Source organism: Cebus imitator, unplaced genomic scaffold, assembly GCF_001604975.1.
Source record: "Cebus imitator isolate Cc_AM_T3 unplaced genomic scaffold, Cebus_imitator-1.0 Scaffold8, whole genome shotgun sequence".
NCBI classification, from domain to species: Eukaryota; Metazoa; Chordata; class Mammalia; order Primates; family Cebidae; genus Cebus; species Cebus imitator.
The window spans coordinates 4962058-4977525 of NW_016107323.1; the positions used below are offsets into that span (position 1 = coordinate 4962058).

Consider the following 15468-nt stretch of genomic DNA (forward strand, 5'->3'; position numbering starts at 1 on the left):
GTTCCCTGAGCAATTGTCCCATTCCTGGTGTCTGCTGTGCTACAGATGAGGCTCTGGGAAGCTGGGAGTTGATTTGAAGCAGACTAATGGAAGGAAAAAAAATTGCTCCGATTCTGGGAGGAGGGAAACCAGGCAGAGTGTAGAGCTGAGATGTGGCAGTGTTTCCTTGCATGTGTTGGGAATTGTATGTTCCTATCCAAAGAGGAGCCTACCAGGACAGGACTTAAGGAATCCTTGCACCACTGAACCCTATGGGAGATTCACAAGGTATGGGATTTTTGTCTTTGAGGCTGTGTGATTCTTGAAGAAAAATGATCCCTTTGACATAGCTTAGTCCACTTTCTCCAACCATTGATCATAGTGCAGCGCCTGTAAAACTCTAATTCCTTAGAGAATTCTTTTTGAAACACTACCACTTTTTTTAAGTGACAAAATTGAGGAAAGCTGCTAAGCATGGCAATTAAGCCATACTATCATTTCCATACACAATTATCAGCTCAATTACTTTGAATAAAATGACTTGCTTAGGTTAAGTAACTGGCCAAATTAGGCAATTTATTGGTTTGATAGCTTTTTTTGCCCCCTACTTGAATTGGTTTACTTTTGATCTGGGACTCATGCACATAACCAACTGAATTGTTAGGGGTGGATTAATTTTTGAATCCACTAACCAGTTTTGCAGATGGGTTAAAAACACCAGTATGGGAGTCAAATGCACCAGAGTTAAATCCTGGCACTTTCACTTTCTAGAGGTGTGGCTTCGTGAAAGCTGTGAAACCCCTCTATTGAAGCTTCAGTTTCCCCATCTGTAAAATGAACAATAATAATTGGACTTATTTAATTGGATTGTGAGGTCTTATGGAAGTAATTCAGATAAAAAGCTTTGTATGGGGTTGGCACATAGTGAGTTTTCAGTAAGTATTGGTTATCATCATCATCATCATCATCATCACAATTATTGTCATCATAATTAGAAGGAACGGGCTGAGGATAGCAGGTGAATTGTAAGTTTTTCAGCCCCAGGAACGCTTGAGGAAAGTTGGACTCTTGGTAGTATCACTAAAAGGAATGTATCCATTAGAGATAAATGATGGTCTTGCTGGGATGGCTATCTGCTGATCACCGACCCAGAGATGTCCCGAGCACACTTTGTTGTTGGGTTCTTATTTGTTGGGTGTAATTACAGGTGATGCAATTATGGGCTGCAGGTGCACTGAAAAATGGGAGCGTGACATGCACCCTTCCCATTTTCTATAGAACACCGTAGGTTCTGTCACTAGCAAGATATTCCAGCTCAGGGACCTGAGATCCTGCAGCTTCAGTGTGCTGATGTGACCCACAGCCACACCAGTACTCATCCCTAAAGACCAAAATGGTGACTGGGATGTAGGACATTGGGTCTGGGTGTCCATGGCCTTCATGATACTGTTAGGTTAACATGCTACACTGCTTCTTATTCTGTATTCCTTTTTTCTTTCTTTCTTTCTTTCTTTGAGACAGTATATTCTATAGACCAGGTTGGAGTGCAGTGGCATGATTATGGCTCACTATCGCCTTGACCTCCTGAGCTCAAGTGATCCTCCTGCAACAGCATCCCTGGTAAGTGGGACTTCAGGTTTGCACCACTATACCCAGCTTATTTTTTTAAGTTTTTGTAGAGATGGGGTCTCATTTTGTTGCCCAGGCTGGTCTCAAACTCCTGGGCTTTTAAAGTGAAGCAAACCTTATGCCTGGTAAGCCTATCATGTCTTGTGAGTTTCAGTGACAATCCAAACCTGAAACTTGTTCCAGTGGCCTTGAAAGTGTTATGTAATTTGCAGTTAAAAATATTTGGACTTGGGCTATGCGCAGTGGCTCACACCTGTAATCCCAGCACTTTGAGAAGCCAAGGCGGGAGGATCACCAGGTCAGGAGATTGAGACCATCTCGCCGAAGATGGTGAAACCCCGTCTCTACTAAAAATACACAAATTAGCTGGGCGTGGTGGAACACACCTGTAATCCCAGCTACTCAGGAGGCTGAGGCAGGAGAATCCTTTGAACCAGGGAGTTGGAGGTTGCAGTGAGCCAAGATTGTACCACTGTACTCCAGCCTGGTGACAGAGCGAGGCTCCGACTCAAAAATAAATAAACAAATATCTGGACTAGAATTAGCATTGTCATTTATTCACTGAGTAACTTTAGGCAAGTTACTTAATCTCCTTAAACCTCAGGCTCTTCTTCTGTAAAATGGGAATAAAAATACACACCTCATACAGCAGTGATTAATTAAACAAGGTAATATATGGCAAATCCTAGAACAATGCCTGGCTCAAAAACTGAACAATGATTATATAAAATGTCCAGTATAACGCTCTGAGCTGAGTCTGGCCAAGGGGACTTTCTGCAGGCTTCTCTTCTGCTTATCAGGGACCATTCTGAGCCTGGCATCACATCTCCAATTAGTTAGAAAGTTGCACCCTGCCTGGCATTGACTAGGGGTGTTTTAATCTACAAATAGATCACGAGTTCTGTGAGGCCAGCAAACATCTCATTCGTATCTAGTTCCCCCCCAGCCTTTGGCAAAATACGTTATGTTATGGCTGAAATGCAGGACACATGTTAGAGGGCTGAGCACATTTAACCTGGACTGGTTTGATGATGTCATGTAGTAAAGGCCAAGCTAAGGAGTTTGAACTCTATCTTATAGGCAGTGTGGTGCCATGGAGGCTTTTCAGCAGGAAAGTGCTAGGACAAGATTCATACATATGACTAATAACAATGATGATAATAATGACAATGGTGCTGCTGATGAGAAATTTTGGGCTTCTCCTTTGTACCAAGAACTGTGGTAAGTGTTTTATGTGTATCATGGCACTTAGTCCTGACAATGACTCTGTGAACTTAGGATATTGGATAATTGGCTGTGTGCTGGACAGATTGAGGGCAGAAGACTGGAGTCTTTTAAGACTTGATATAGGCTTCCATTAAGGAAGGAGAGTGAAAATGGAATTGACAAGCCCTCAAACACATAGCACACATTTGTCAATTTTATTGGTCAGCCAAATATCTCCTTAGTTCAGTAAAATGTTCAACCAAATCGATTTAATCCTTTATGTCAGAACAGCCAAAGTAGTCATGGCTGGTATAGAAAGAACCTTATTAGGTTGAAAGGGATGTTGTGACTCATTTGTAGCTAGGTCATAACGTCCCCTAAGAGGATATTCTAGGGAGTGTCTGTGACAGAGGTTTTCATGGTCTAATGCATGAAGTCACTGATTTGGGGCAATTTTCTCCTAGCTAGAGGCTGTGCTCTCCTGACTTGAGACTTCCCTAACTCTTTAGTGAAAAGCTCTTCTGGGACTGTTCTGAGAATTCTGATTGGCCGCTGGTTATGTTGTTTGTCTTTCACAATTCCAGTTTGTATGTCGCCACTATTCCCTCACTTACTTAAGTCAGAAACTCGTGTCATCCTAGCAGCCCTTTCTGTCCAGTCTTGTTAATCACCAAGCTTGCCAGAATGAATTCCCCAAGAGCTCTTACATCCATTTCCATCTCCCCATCCCCTTTGCCACCTTCATCCAGGGCACCATTATTACTCATCTCAGAACTGAAAAAGCTCGTAACTGGTCTTCCTGACCCCTGTCTTGCCTCTCCAACCTGTTCTTCATATTGCAGCTGGAATGCCATTTCCAATATTCAAGTCTCATATGCCATTCTCTTGCTTCGAAACTCAAATCTTGTGTTCTATCATTCAAGGCTACTAAAAACCTGGCCCCTTCCCAGCTCCCCGTTCTCAAGTGACAACTCTATGTGTGCCCCAGCCCTGCCACATCTCATGTAGGTCCCCAAAACACCAGGCACTCTCAAACTCTTCCAGGGAAGTTCTTGGCCTGACACTGTGAAGCCACAGTAGGTGACCCCATTTCCCCTGCTGCTCACTCCCTTTTTCATGGCCCCATCAGCACAGGGGTGGGGGAGCTGGTAAACAGTGCTGTATTTCCCTGGGAGGTTCCTCTAGGGCTGTATCTGCAGTTCCAGTGGAGATTGATGAACTTTCAAATGATGAGATTTCTGGGGGCATTTATTGACATATAAATCAAAATCCAATTTTTGTGAAGGAAAATCCCAGCTGGTTTACATGTAGGATTATGAAACAGTTTTTGCTTTGTGCACAGCCTCCTGTATGATGCAAAATGATTTTATCTTCCACAAAGGAAGCCTGGTTTTTTAACTTCTGCGGGCATTTTCCTGGGGTAATTCTGGCACTGGGTTCAGTTTGAATACTTCCCATATGATTGGCATCCTGAGATCGCCAGCTGATTTCGAGAGGAAGAGATGTGAAATTTATCGAGTGCCTACTATGTACCAGGCTATCCCTACAATATCCTATTTTAACCTTCACAATTAGTGGGGCCTTACTGGCAATCGTGTGATCATCTTTCCATCGTCTTCCTGAGAAAATGTGTTAATTACCTATCATTACATAACAAATGGACACATACTTAGCTGCTTCCAACAGACTCACACTTACTGCCTTACAGTTTTTGTGGTGAAGAGTCTGGAAGTAGTTTAAGTAGGTCTTCTTCTCAGGGTTTTCCATGTTTTCAATCCAAGTTTTGGCCAAGGCTGTGGTCTCATCTGAGCCTCAACTGGGGGAAGGATCTGCTTCCAAGCTCCCATCGTTGTTTTTAGTGATCCATTCCTAGTTGGCTGTAGAACTGAGGACCTCAGTTTCTTGATGCTTGGCCAGAAACCCTCAGTTCCTTGACACATGGCCCTTCCCAACATAGCCATCTACTTCTGATCCAGTGAGAGAAAGAGAGTCTTCAAGCAAGATACATGTTATAATCTTACATAATATTATCCCAGAAGTGACATAATTCCACAGCCTTTGTCATAGTTTTCAGTGGGAAGCCAGACACAGGTCCCACCCACACTCGAGAGGAGGAGATCACACACAGCATGAGTACTATGAGGTGGGAATCATGGGGGCCACTGTAGAGTCTGTCTGCCACAGAAAGGTTAGGACATTCAAGGTCGCTCAGCTACTAAGACTCAGGTTGTACCACTTTGCTGGCCTGCCAACTGATTCCAAAGACTGTGAATGCCAAAGCCAAGCACTGCCTGGGAGATTTACCCTGGACGCTGATGCGAAAGTCATTTGTTCATCCCTGGAGTTGCTGTGTTGATTTTAAACCCAAATCATTAAAACAGTGAGGGGAAGTGAAGCAATTCTTCAGAGGACAACTGGGGTATTGTTAGCCTAAATGGAGAAGGGATCCTGAGTGTGTCCACTCCTGCTGGAAACAGTCCTCTATGGGCAGGCGTTCTGTGATGGAGCCCAAGTGACCATGACGCACCATGACCTTTGGAAAAAGCACAAGTGGCTGCTCAGGGGTAAATGCCAAACACAGCCTCTTTCCTTCTGGTTACCCTTCACGACAAAGGTCCATGCCATCTGGCTTATTTAATGAAGTCTTGCTGCTCTGTTTTTTATTTTCCCATCAACACTCACAACCACCAGTTTGATGTCTGGAGCTCTTCCAACTCTTGAATTCTGACCAAGACTTTAAACCCTACATAGCTGTCATATATAGTTGTATGGGTTGTGCACTGCATAAGAGATGCCTGGATGGGAGGGTGAATCATATGGAAAATCAGCACACTGAGACCTTGTTTCCAGCAGCAATGAACACTCTCACCATTTCCTCATCTTTTAATAACACCCCAGTTTTGTTTTGTTTTGTTTTAGATGGCTTCTCCCTCCACTCTCCAGATTTTGTACTACTTATTAAGCCAGGGAGTGCCTTCTGCCTGGGGAAGAGTCACCTTTCTCCAATTCACATACACAGACCCATCTAGGCTTGCAGCAACCTTGATGACTATTTTCAGGATAGTGAGCCTTCCACTGGAGTAGGTAGTGACATAATCTGCCTAAGCTGACTTTGAAAGCAAGTGACTCACAGTTTCTAAAACCAACTGACAGCTACCCAATCACGGTGGAAATCCTGCTTTCAACACACTGCACCTAAACTCCTAAGTCCATATGTAGAATCATTAAGCTGAAGAACGTGCAGCTCCAGCTGTCATGTGCCTTTAAATAAGCCTTAAAATCGACAGCCAAGATTGGACTCAATGCTGATTTTCAGACATAAAGGCTGTGCTAGGGGAGTGAGTACTGAAAAGCCACATTAAAAAATATGCAATCAACACCAGCTGTGGTCCAATTAAATTCAACCGATGGCAGGTGTTTATAGAGATTACACACATACACTTTACCCAACAAATCACTTCCTTCGAAATGTGAAGTTTGGTAAACACAGCAGTGGCTCTCATAGTGAGGTCCATGGACTATTCACATCAGAATGAAGTCCTTAATGAAAATGCAGATTTTTGGTCACCACCTCAGACCTACTGAGTCCAAATATTTTAGGAGAGGGTGGTACAAGAATCTGATTTCTCACACACATACAAACACAGAGTTAAATTGCAAAGAAGAAGTAATATACATAATACAAATTAATAAGACATCTGAACAGCAGGGAGAAATTCCTGTGTGAAATCACCAAGATATTCCTTAAAGATGTTTGCGGCCAGTGTCATCCGCCATTTTGTGGGAAGCAAGGCGGCCTCCACGTTTCCTGAGCGTCTTCTTCGCTTCTGCCTCGACCGCCCCTTGACCACAGACATGTCTCGGGATCGGTTCCGGAGTCGCGGCGGTGGCGATGGCGGCTTCCACAGGCGCGGAGGAGGCGGCGGCCGCGGCGGCCTCCACGACTTCCGTTCCCCGCCGCCCGGCATAGGCCTCAATCAGAGCCGCGGCCCCGCGGGTCCTGGCCCGGGCCCGAGCGGCCCCAAGCCTCCGATCCCGCCACCGCCTCCACACCGACAGCAGCCGCCGCCGCCATCGCCGCAGGACTCTTCCAAGCCCGTCGTTGCTCAGGGACCCGGCCCCGGAGTGGGCAGCGCGCCGCCAGCCTCCAGCTCGGCCCTGTCCGCCACTCCGCCGACCTCGGGGACCCAGCCAGGGTCCGGGCCAGGCCCGACCCCGACCCCGACCCCGACCCCGACGCCGCCGCCCGCGGTCACCTCGGCCCCTCCCGGGGCGCCGCCACTTGGCGGGGTCCCTACCACACCTCCTCAGGCCGGAGGCCTGCCGCCTGCGCCCTCGGCGGCCCGGGCCCAGGTCCGGGGCCTAAGCAGGGCCCAGGCCCGGGCGGTCCCAAAGGCGGCAAAAGCCAGGGGGCTGCTCGGGCCTAAGCACTCCTAGCGGCCACCCGAAGCCGCCGCAGCGACGCAGCGGGGAGCCTCGCGGGGGCCGCCGGCACCACCTGCCCAGCCACCAGCAGCACCCCCAGGGGCCCCCGCCCGTTGGGCCCTGCGACCGCAGCGAGGCGAAAATCTCGGACTCGGAGGGGTTTAAAGCCAGCTTGTCTCTTTTGAGGAGGCCTGGAGAGAAAACTTACACACAGCGATGTCCGTTGTTTGTTGGGAATCTACCTGCTGATATCACGCAAGATGAATTCAAAAGAATATTTGCTAAATATGGAGAACCTGGAGAAGTTTTTATCAACAAAGGCAAAGGATTCAGATTTATGAAGCTTGAATCCAGAGCTCTGGCTGAAATTGCCAAAGCTGAACTCGATGATACACCCATGAGATGTAGACAGCTTCGAGTTCGCTTTGCCACACATGCTGCTGCCCTTTCTGTTCGTAATCTTTCATCTTACGTTTCCAATGAACTGTTGGAAGAAACCTTCAGCCAGTTTGGTCCTATTGAAAGGGCTGTTGTAATAGTGGATGACCGTGGAAGATCTGTAGGAAAAGGCATTGTTGATTTGCTTCTAAACCAGCAGCAAGAAAGGCATTTGAACGATGCAGTGAAGGTGTTTTCTTGCTGACAACAACTCCTCACCAGTCATCGTGGAACCACTTGAACAGCTAGATGATGAAGATGGTCTTCCTGAAAAACTTCCTGAAAAACCAGAAGAATCCAATGTATCAAAAGGAGAGAGAAACTCCTCTTCGTTTTGCCCAGCATGACACATTTGAGTATGAATATTCTCAGCGATGAAAGTCCTGTGGACTTCCTTAGGAGCCGATTCATCTTCTGAATTGTTGTTCTTCCTCTTCAGCCATTTCTCTGCTCTCTCTGCACTAACACTTAAAGATACAAATTCATCTAATACCCCGAGGGTGAAGAGAAAGATATGCCTACACTTTTAAATCGGTCAAGCCTCCATCTCGGCGCTGTGGCTGTGCACCCTCTGCACCATGCCCTCGGCCTCCCGCATGCGCCGGGTCAGCTGGGGCGACTACTCAGCTGGGGTCAGCTCACTGTGATAGGAGCCCAGGATGGCCCGCATGCCGTCCCGCTCCTTATACGACTGCAGCAGATCCAAGAAGAGGTTCAGCTTCTCCACCACGTCATTCTCCTCCTGCTTACCCTGTTGTGCAGCCTTGTCGGCGAGCAGCGCAAATTCTACAGACAGGCCTTTCAGAGCCTGCTTCAGGGACCCCCACGTGCTGCTGTTCAGAGCGGCCCAGGAGGGCAGCAGGGTCGTGTCAGACCCTATGGCACTTAGCTCCTTCCCGAATATGAGAAGATATGCAGCGTTGTCTATGGCCCTCGACGCGATCCGCTCAGCCCTGTCCCGAAGTTTGTGAAAGCTGTTGTAGATGTTCCGGATCAGCTCCCGGCTGATGGCAAACTGAGCTTGGATGTCAGCTGGGAGGAAGTCCTTGGCCCTGGTAGCCAGCTTACAGTTCATGAATTCCTCCCCAACACAGTGTGCTGATTCCTTTAACTTGTTCTGCACATCCTGAACGAGCCTTCAAATCAGGAGGCACCCAGGAGATACAAAGGGAAACCCCAATATGCAGCTGTTCACGCATCCAGGAATTCTAGAATTTCAGAGATGTCTTAAACATCATCTGACTCGACTCTCATTTAAAAAAACAAACAAACAAAAACCAACAACAACAAAAAACACCTGAGGTCAAGCGTGTAGTCCCAGCTACTCAGAGCCTGAGGCAGGAGGATTGCTAGCCTGGGTAACATAGTGAGGATTGGTGTTTTTATGGAGTTGCATTAAATGTATAAATTAAATAAAGAGGATTGATTTTTTTAATATATTGATCTTATGTCCTTGCCATTTTTGCTTCTTAGTTCCAGAAAACTTTATAGATTCTTGGGGGCTTTTACTTTTTTCTTTTTTTTTTGAGGTGGAGTCTCTCTGTGGCCCAGGCTGGAGTGCAGTGGCGCGATCTCTGCTCACTGCAACCTCTGTCTCCTGGGTTCAAGCGATTCTCCTGCCTCAGCCTCCTGAGTAGCTGGGATTACAGGTGCATGCCACTATGCCTGTTTTTTTGTATTTTTAGTAGAAACGGGGTTTCACCATGTTGGTCAGGCTGGTCTTGAACTCCTGACCTCAAGTGATCTGCCCACCTTGGCCTCCCAAAGTGCTGGGATTACAGATGTGAGCCACCGCACTTGGCTTCTTCGGTTTTTATTTTTTTTTTTTACATAGTCAACGATGTCATCTATGAGTACACACAGTTGTTAGGTATAGCGAACCTTAAGTTTCTCTTCAAAGAATCAGTATGTCATATGTTTACCTCTCTTATTCTTTAATTCTCCATTTTAAAGTTTAATTTTCTTGTAGTTTCAGTAAACAACCTTTTCCACCAGTTTTAATCAGTAGTTCACATCTGTTCCCTGCTCCTTGCTCCGGTTACCAGCTTTGACCTGACTCATCCTGATCACCTGCCCCAGTCGCCTGCTTTGACCTAGGTCACCCCTGGCTACCTGTTCTGACCTGCCTGTAACTGTCCTTCCTGCCAAACTACCCATCCCACCACTTGGGCTTGTACCCCTGTTCCCTTTAAAACAGTCAATCTGAATTAGACTAGACTGTGAGGTCTAACCCTAGCCAACAAGGGAGTGACACAGCAGTAGGGGTGACCTCCGTCAGTAATAAGTACCCCTTCCTCTCCCTTGCCCAGGTGTACACTCACCGTTGTTCCATCTGTGAGCCGCACCCTTCTATGGAAGTAAATTGCCTTGCTGAGGGAATTTATATTTGAGTGCTACTTCTTTTGCAACACTGAAAATTTGCATATAACAACAGCTTTACTTCTTCCTTCTCAATCCATATAGCTTTTATTTCTTTTTGTTTGTGTATTTTATTGCGCTAGACGGTAAGAGATGACATCCTCGCCTGGTTCCCAAGCTTAAGGGGAAAGGATCCAGTTTCTCACCATTAAGCATAATGTTAACTGAAGATTATTTTTAGACCTCCTGGTAAGACCATCTGGTCGGGCATATAGTAAAGAATGTATTGAATGAATGAATGAATGAACGAATGAATGAATTAATGAACGTGTCTATAAAATAAAGTGTTGGGGGAGTGGGAGAAGATAAGCAAGGAACTAAAAATTAGGAATTAAATTACACCTGGTTTTTAAAGGTCTTGAATGCCTCAGAGCTCTCAATCATCGAACAAGAAATAACCAAATGAAACTGAGACCAAAGCCAAGTGCTGCCAGTGGGTGCCATACAGAGGACCCCACTAGCCACTGGGTGCTGAGTCCCATGCCTGCTCTGGTGGCCTCTTGCCTTTAGCAAAGAATAAAGAGAACAGTGTGTGTGTGTGTGTGTGTGTGTGTGTGTGTGTGTGTGTGTGGCAGTTTGGCCCTAAGGGCCCAGGATTTCTGTCTGTGCTGCTGGCTTTAGGCTGGACACAGAAGAATGACAGGTCACTGCTCTACTTCTTATTCCCTAGGTGATCTTGAGAAAGCACACACCCCCTCCGGGCCTGTTTCCACATCCATAGACTAGGCATGGGGATAGAATTATAGGGGAAAGAACCAGCATTAAGGGCCTACTGTGAATTGCTCTTTATATTAACACTTCTTAAAGAGCTAGCATTTTTGAGTGTCTCCTATTAAGTAGGCAACCTGTGTGTATTATTTCACAGACGAACAAACAAACAAAAAGAATCTGATTTCTAACAAGCACTATGCAAAACAAGGCACTATTTTAAGGCTTCTAGGAATGCTGAGATACATCACTTTTAACTCTCAAGTCGGAATAAACTGTTTTAATTGGATCAAGGTTTTGGTCTCCAGGAGAAACCTCTGGAGATGCCCTTAGCAGAGTAAATATCCTCCATTTTGGGCCTTTGGAAACTTTGTAAAAAGGTATTCCCTAAGCCTTTGCTCCTGTCAGTTCTCCCAATTCCCTGACATCTCCAAATGCCTACATCAGAAACTTTAAAATTCACTATGTTTCAGGACCTGGAGGGAACATTTAAAAGTGACACCTACCTGAGCCCCGTATTTGCAATCAGTTGATGCATCCATCTGGATATGTTTGTCCATAAGTAATAGAAAAATCCCATAGTGGTTCAAGCTGTAAGTGTACCTATCTCCATTAAGAAGAGATCTGGCCAGGTGCGGTGGCTCACACCTCTCAGCACTTTAGGAGGCCAAGGTGGGCTGATCACGTGGTCAGGAGTTTGCGACCAGCCTGGCCAACACAGTGAAACCCTGTCTCTATTGAAAACACAAAAATTACCTGGGTGTGGTGGTGCACACCTGTAATCCCACCTCCTCAGGAGGCTGAGGCAGACGAATTGCTTGAGCCTGAGAGGCAGAGGTTGCCGTGAGCCAAGATCATGCCACTGCACTCCAGCCTGGGTGACAGAGCAAGGCTTCATCTCGGAAAAGAAAAAGAAATCTGTAGCAATTCCATTAGTAGGGTATACACTCAAAGGAAAATAGATCATTATACTAAAAAGATACATGAACTCATATTTATCACCATCCTATTCACAATAGCAAAGACATGGAATCAACCTAGGCGCCCACTTGTGGTGGATTGGGTAAAGAAAATGTGGTACATATATGCCATGGAATACTACATAACCATAAAAAAGAATGAAATCATGTTTTTTCCAGCAACATGGATGGAGCTGGAGGCCATAATTCCAAGTGAATTAATGCAGGAACACAAAACCAAATACTGCATGTTCTCACTGCATGTTTAGCAAATACTGCTAAACATCGAGCACCCACAAACATAAATGTGGGAATAATAGACACTGTAAACTGCTAGAGATGGGCAGGAGGGAAGGGGTCATGGGTCAAAAAACTACCTGTTGGTACTATGTTCACTACCTGAGTGCGATATACCCATGTAACAAGCCTGCACATGTACCCCCTGTGACTGGAAAAAAGAAGTGGGGAGATTCCAGGATTCACTTGGGACTCTGGGCTGCAAGATGGCTCTATAATTCTTCTACCACTCCCCAGCCTCCTGCCATATAGTCATGAGCTGACTGCCATAGTACCAAACCTCATGGCCTCACACAACTGCATTCAAAATGTAGAAAGTAAGTGTTGAGGAAGCAACAGGGAGTTGGAAGCCATGGTGGTAAAAAGAGCTCCCTGAGATCTGCTATCTTTTGACCATGGAGGAAAATTGTATCTGGAGAGCATCTAGAAACCTTTACCCTATGACTCACTGGCAGAACTGTGTCACATGACTCCCCTAGCTGCAAGGGTGTCTGAGAGAGTGAGATCTATTGAAGAGAAACATTGGCTTACCAAACATGTTTTATCTGCTAGGGCATATCCAAACAAAACTGGGATTCTGCTACTAATAAAGAAGACAGAATGCTCCAGATAAAATGGAGCAGGCCAAGCTCTCTAGGTGAGTCTAATAACATACCAGCAAAGACAGAGAAACACTGGATGAAATGCCATTCATCATTCGTGGCCAAGGTCAGATTATCATTTCTGCCATGAAGTCTCTTCTAGATCGTTTAAGCTAGAAGTAACCTTTCTCTTTGCCATTCCCCTAGCATGGTTGGTCACAATTCTGACTGCACATCAGACTCACTTTTTTAAAAAACACCAATGCTTTGGGCCCTACCCAAGACTAGCTGAATTGGAGTCTTTAGGGATAGGGCCTAGAACTTTTATTCTTGGAAATATCTTCAGGGGATTTGAATGTAAAGCAAGAATTGAGAGGCATTGTCCTAAAATGTGTTATCTCATCTCTTTTTTTAAAAAATGGATATACTCATTGGCAAAATTAGGTTATGCTGCAACAAGAAGTGTCTTCTAAACTCAGTAGCTTAACGCCCGGATATGTGTTTCTTGCTCATGCTCCTTGGTCACATGGGTTGGCTGGTATCTGGTGCTCTGTTGATCACTTGGTGCCTCAGCTGCCAGAATCTTTATTGCCATGTGTGCTTCTATAATCACCTCAGCCACGGGAAGGAGGGTTGACATTGAGCACTGGTCATTAAGTTATTTCACTTGGAAGTGATGGATCACTTCTGTCACCATTTCATTGGCCAAAGCAAGTCTTATGGCCACCTCTAACTTCAAGGAGATAGAGAAATACAACTTTACCAGGAGCCTGGGAGGTAGAAACCTGGAATTTTTCATAGTAGTTTTGGAGGCTGAGGTGGGAGAATCACTTGAGCCCAGGAGTTTGAGACCAGCCAGGCAACATGGTGAAACCTTGTCTTTATAAAAAATACAAAAATTAGCCAGCTGTGGTGGTACACGCCTGTAGTCCCAGCTACTTGAGAAGCTGAGGTGGGAGGATCACATGAGCCCTGGAGATTGAGGATGAAGTGAGCTGTGATTGGGCCCCTACACTGCAGCCTGAGCTACAGAGAGACCCTGTCTCAATAAATCAAGTTCATGAAGTATGAACAGGTATTTTATGACTCTTTCACAAGAATGTGCTCATATATAATACATATAAAATCTAAAGAAAAATAATATGCACTTATTATGAAAATTCAATTGTGCAGAAATGTGGAAAGTAAAAAATGTATTTTCTGTTTTTTGCCTTTGCCCTCATTGTCTGATTCTCCTTTCCTTAATGATTATAAATTCTCCCAATGGTTGTTGTGTATTCTTTCAGAGATTTTCTGTGCATTATAAACACATACACACACACCCATACACATATCCACAGAGTTTGTCTTTTCCCCTGGAAGTATGGGATTTTCTATGACTGCTCCATATTTTTTTAACAATGTCCAGGTGATTCTAATATGGAACCCAGGTGTTTCTAATATGGAACCCTGTGAGATTCATAATGAACATGGAGATGAACTTCAGTTTGTTCCTGCCACAAACGTTCTAGTAAGTGAGATTCTCCAGGACAGACACATGTAGTTGAGTCTGTAGTAAAATGAAACAGCTCTTGTAACTGGCTGAGTATCAGAATCTTAGCACTGTAAGTACTTAATGAGCAGTAGCTACTGGGCACCCTCTCAAAGAGTTGTTTTAAGAACTGAAATTAATAAACATAAAGTAACTGGCAACCAGTAAGAGCATGAAGAGACATATATTACTAACTGGCATAAAATAATTAGAATGTCAAGGCCAGTAATGGCAAGTGCATCTTGCACAGATAGTGACACATGGTAAATGCCCCAAATATGTGGATAGAAGAAAGGAAGGAAGGAAAAGAGGAGGATATTATTCCAGAGAGCAGGATAAATGTAAATGCTGACCGGTGTGAGTTAGAAGATTTTAAGATTTCCTACAATGGAAACATGTGACAAAACAGAGGGAGGTGGGTCTTGAACTGAATAAAGGAAAGGAGAGGGGTGGATGCCAGGAATGACACCAGGCAACTGGGTAGATGGTGGATGGAACATTTTTGTGGAGCAGGAAGTGTGTGTGTGGTAGAGATGTTTATTACTTGGCTCTTCTTGTCACTTGACATACTTAGTTGGGGGTGGCTTTCAGGCAAGGGAAACTACATGGATGAGGGAGCAGGAAGTGGTGGAGTTTCCAGGATTGTGGAAAAAGTAGCTAGTTTATAGTGAAGGCTGGTTAACATGAGGGAAAATGGGAAAACAATACTAATCTTATATGTAGAAACAAGTAGAGAAGGATTGCACTAATTAGCCATATTAAATGCATATAAAATGTTCACTTCTTCATTCTTACTAGCCTGGTGGCAGGAAATAGAATGTGTGTGTTTTGGCAAGAAATGTGCACTGTGGATCATAATCTCAGAAAGAAAGTAAAACTTTGTTTATTGATTGGGATTCTGTTTACTCTTGTATTGACCAGGCTAATCATTTAAATGTGATGCTTTATCTTGACCTGTATTCATAAGTAAACAAAATATGTTTACATTGTGTAATTTTATTGTATATCCCATATTCTACATTTCGTAGTGGGGAATCAGGTAAGGACTATGTAGCCTACACTCAGGCAACATGATTTTACTTAACCTAATTCATTGGCTGAATTACCTTGAATGAGTTACTTAACCTTTCTGTGCTTCTGCATTCTCATCTGAAAAGGGGGGATTGTGATAGAAACTACTTTATTGGGTGGCTAAGATAAATAAGTGAACTAAGTGTAAAGCCCTTAATGCAGTGCCTGGAACAAAGTTAAGTATTTAATAAACACTGGCGCTTATTGATTCTCTGCAAATTTCACC

At 44.8% G+C, this 15468-nt stretch overlaps 1 pseudogene across 1 annotated transcript; it reads left to right on the plus strand.

Moving 5' to 3' along the window:
• The first annotated feature begins 6587 nt into the window (after positions 1 to 6587).
• LOC108312944 lies at positions 6588 to 8055 on the plus strand (annotated as a pseudogene). The gene has a single exon (XR_001828859.2). The product of XR_001828859.2 is annotated as a splicing factor, proline- and glutamine-rich-like (transcript).
• The last annotated feature ends 7413 nt before the right edge of the window (positions 8056 to 15468 follow it).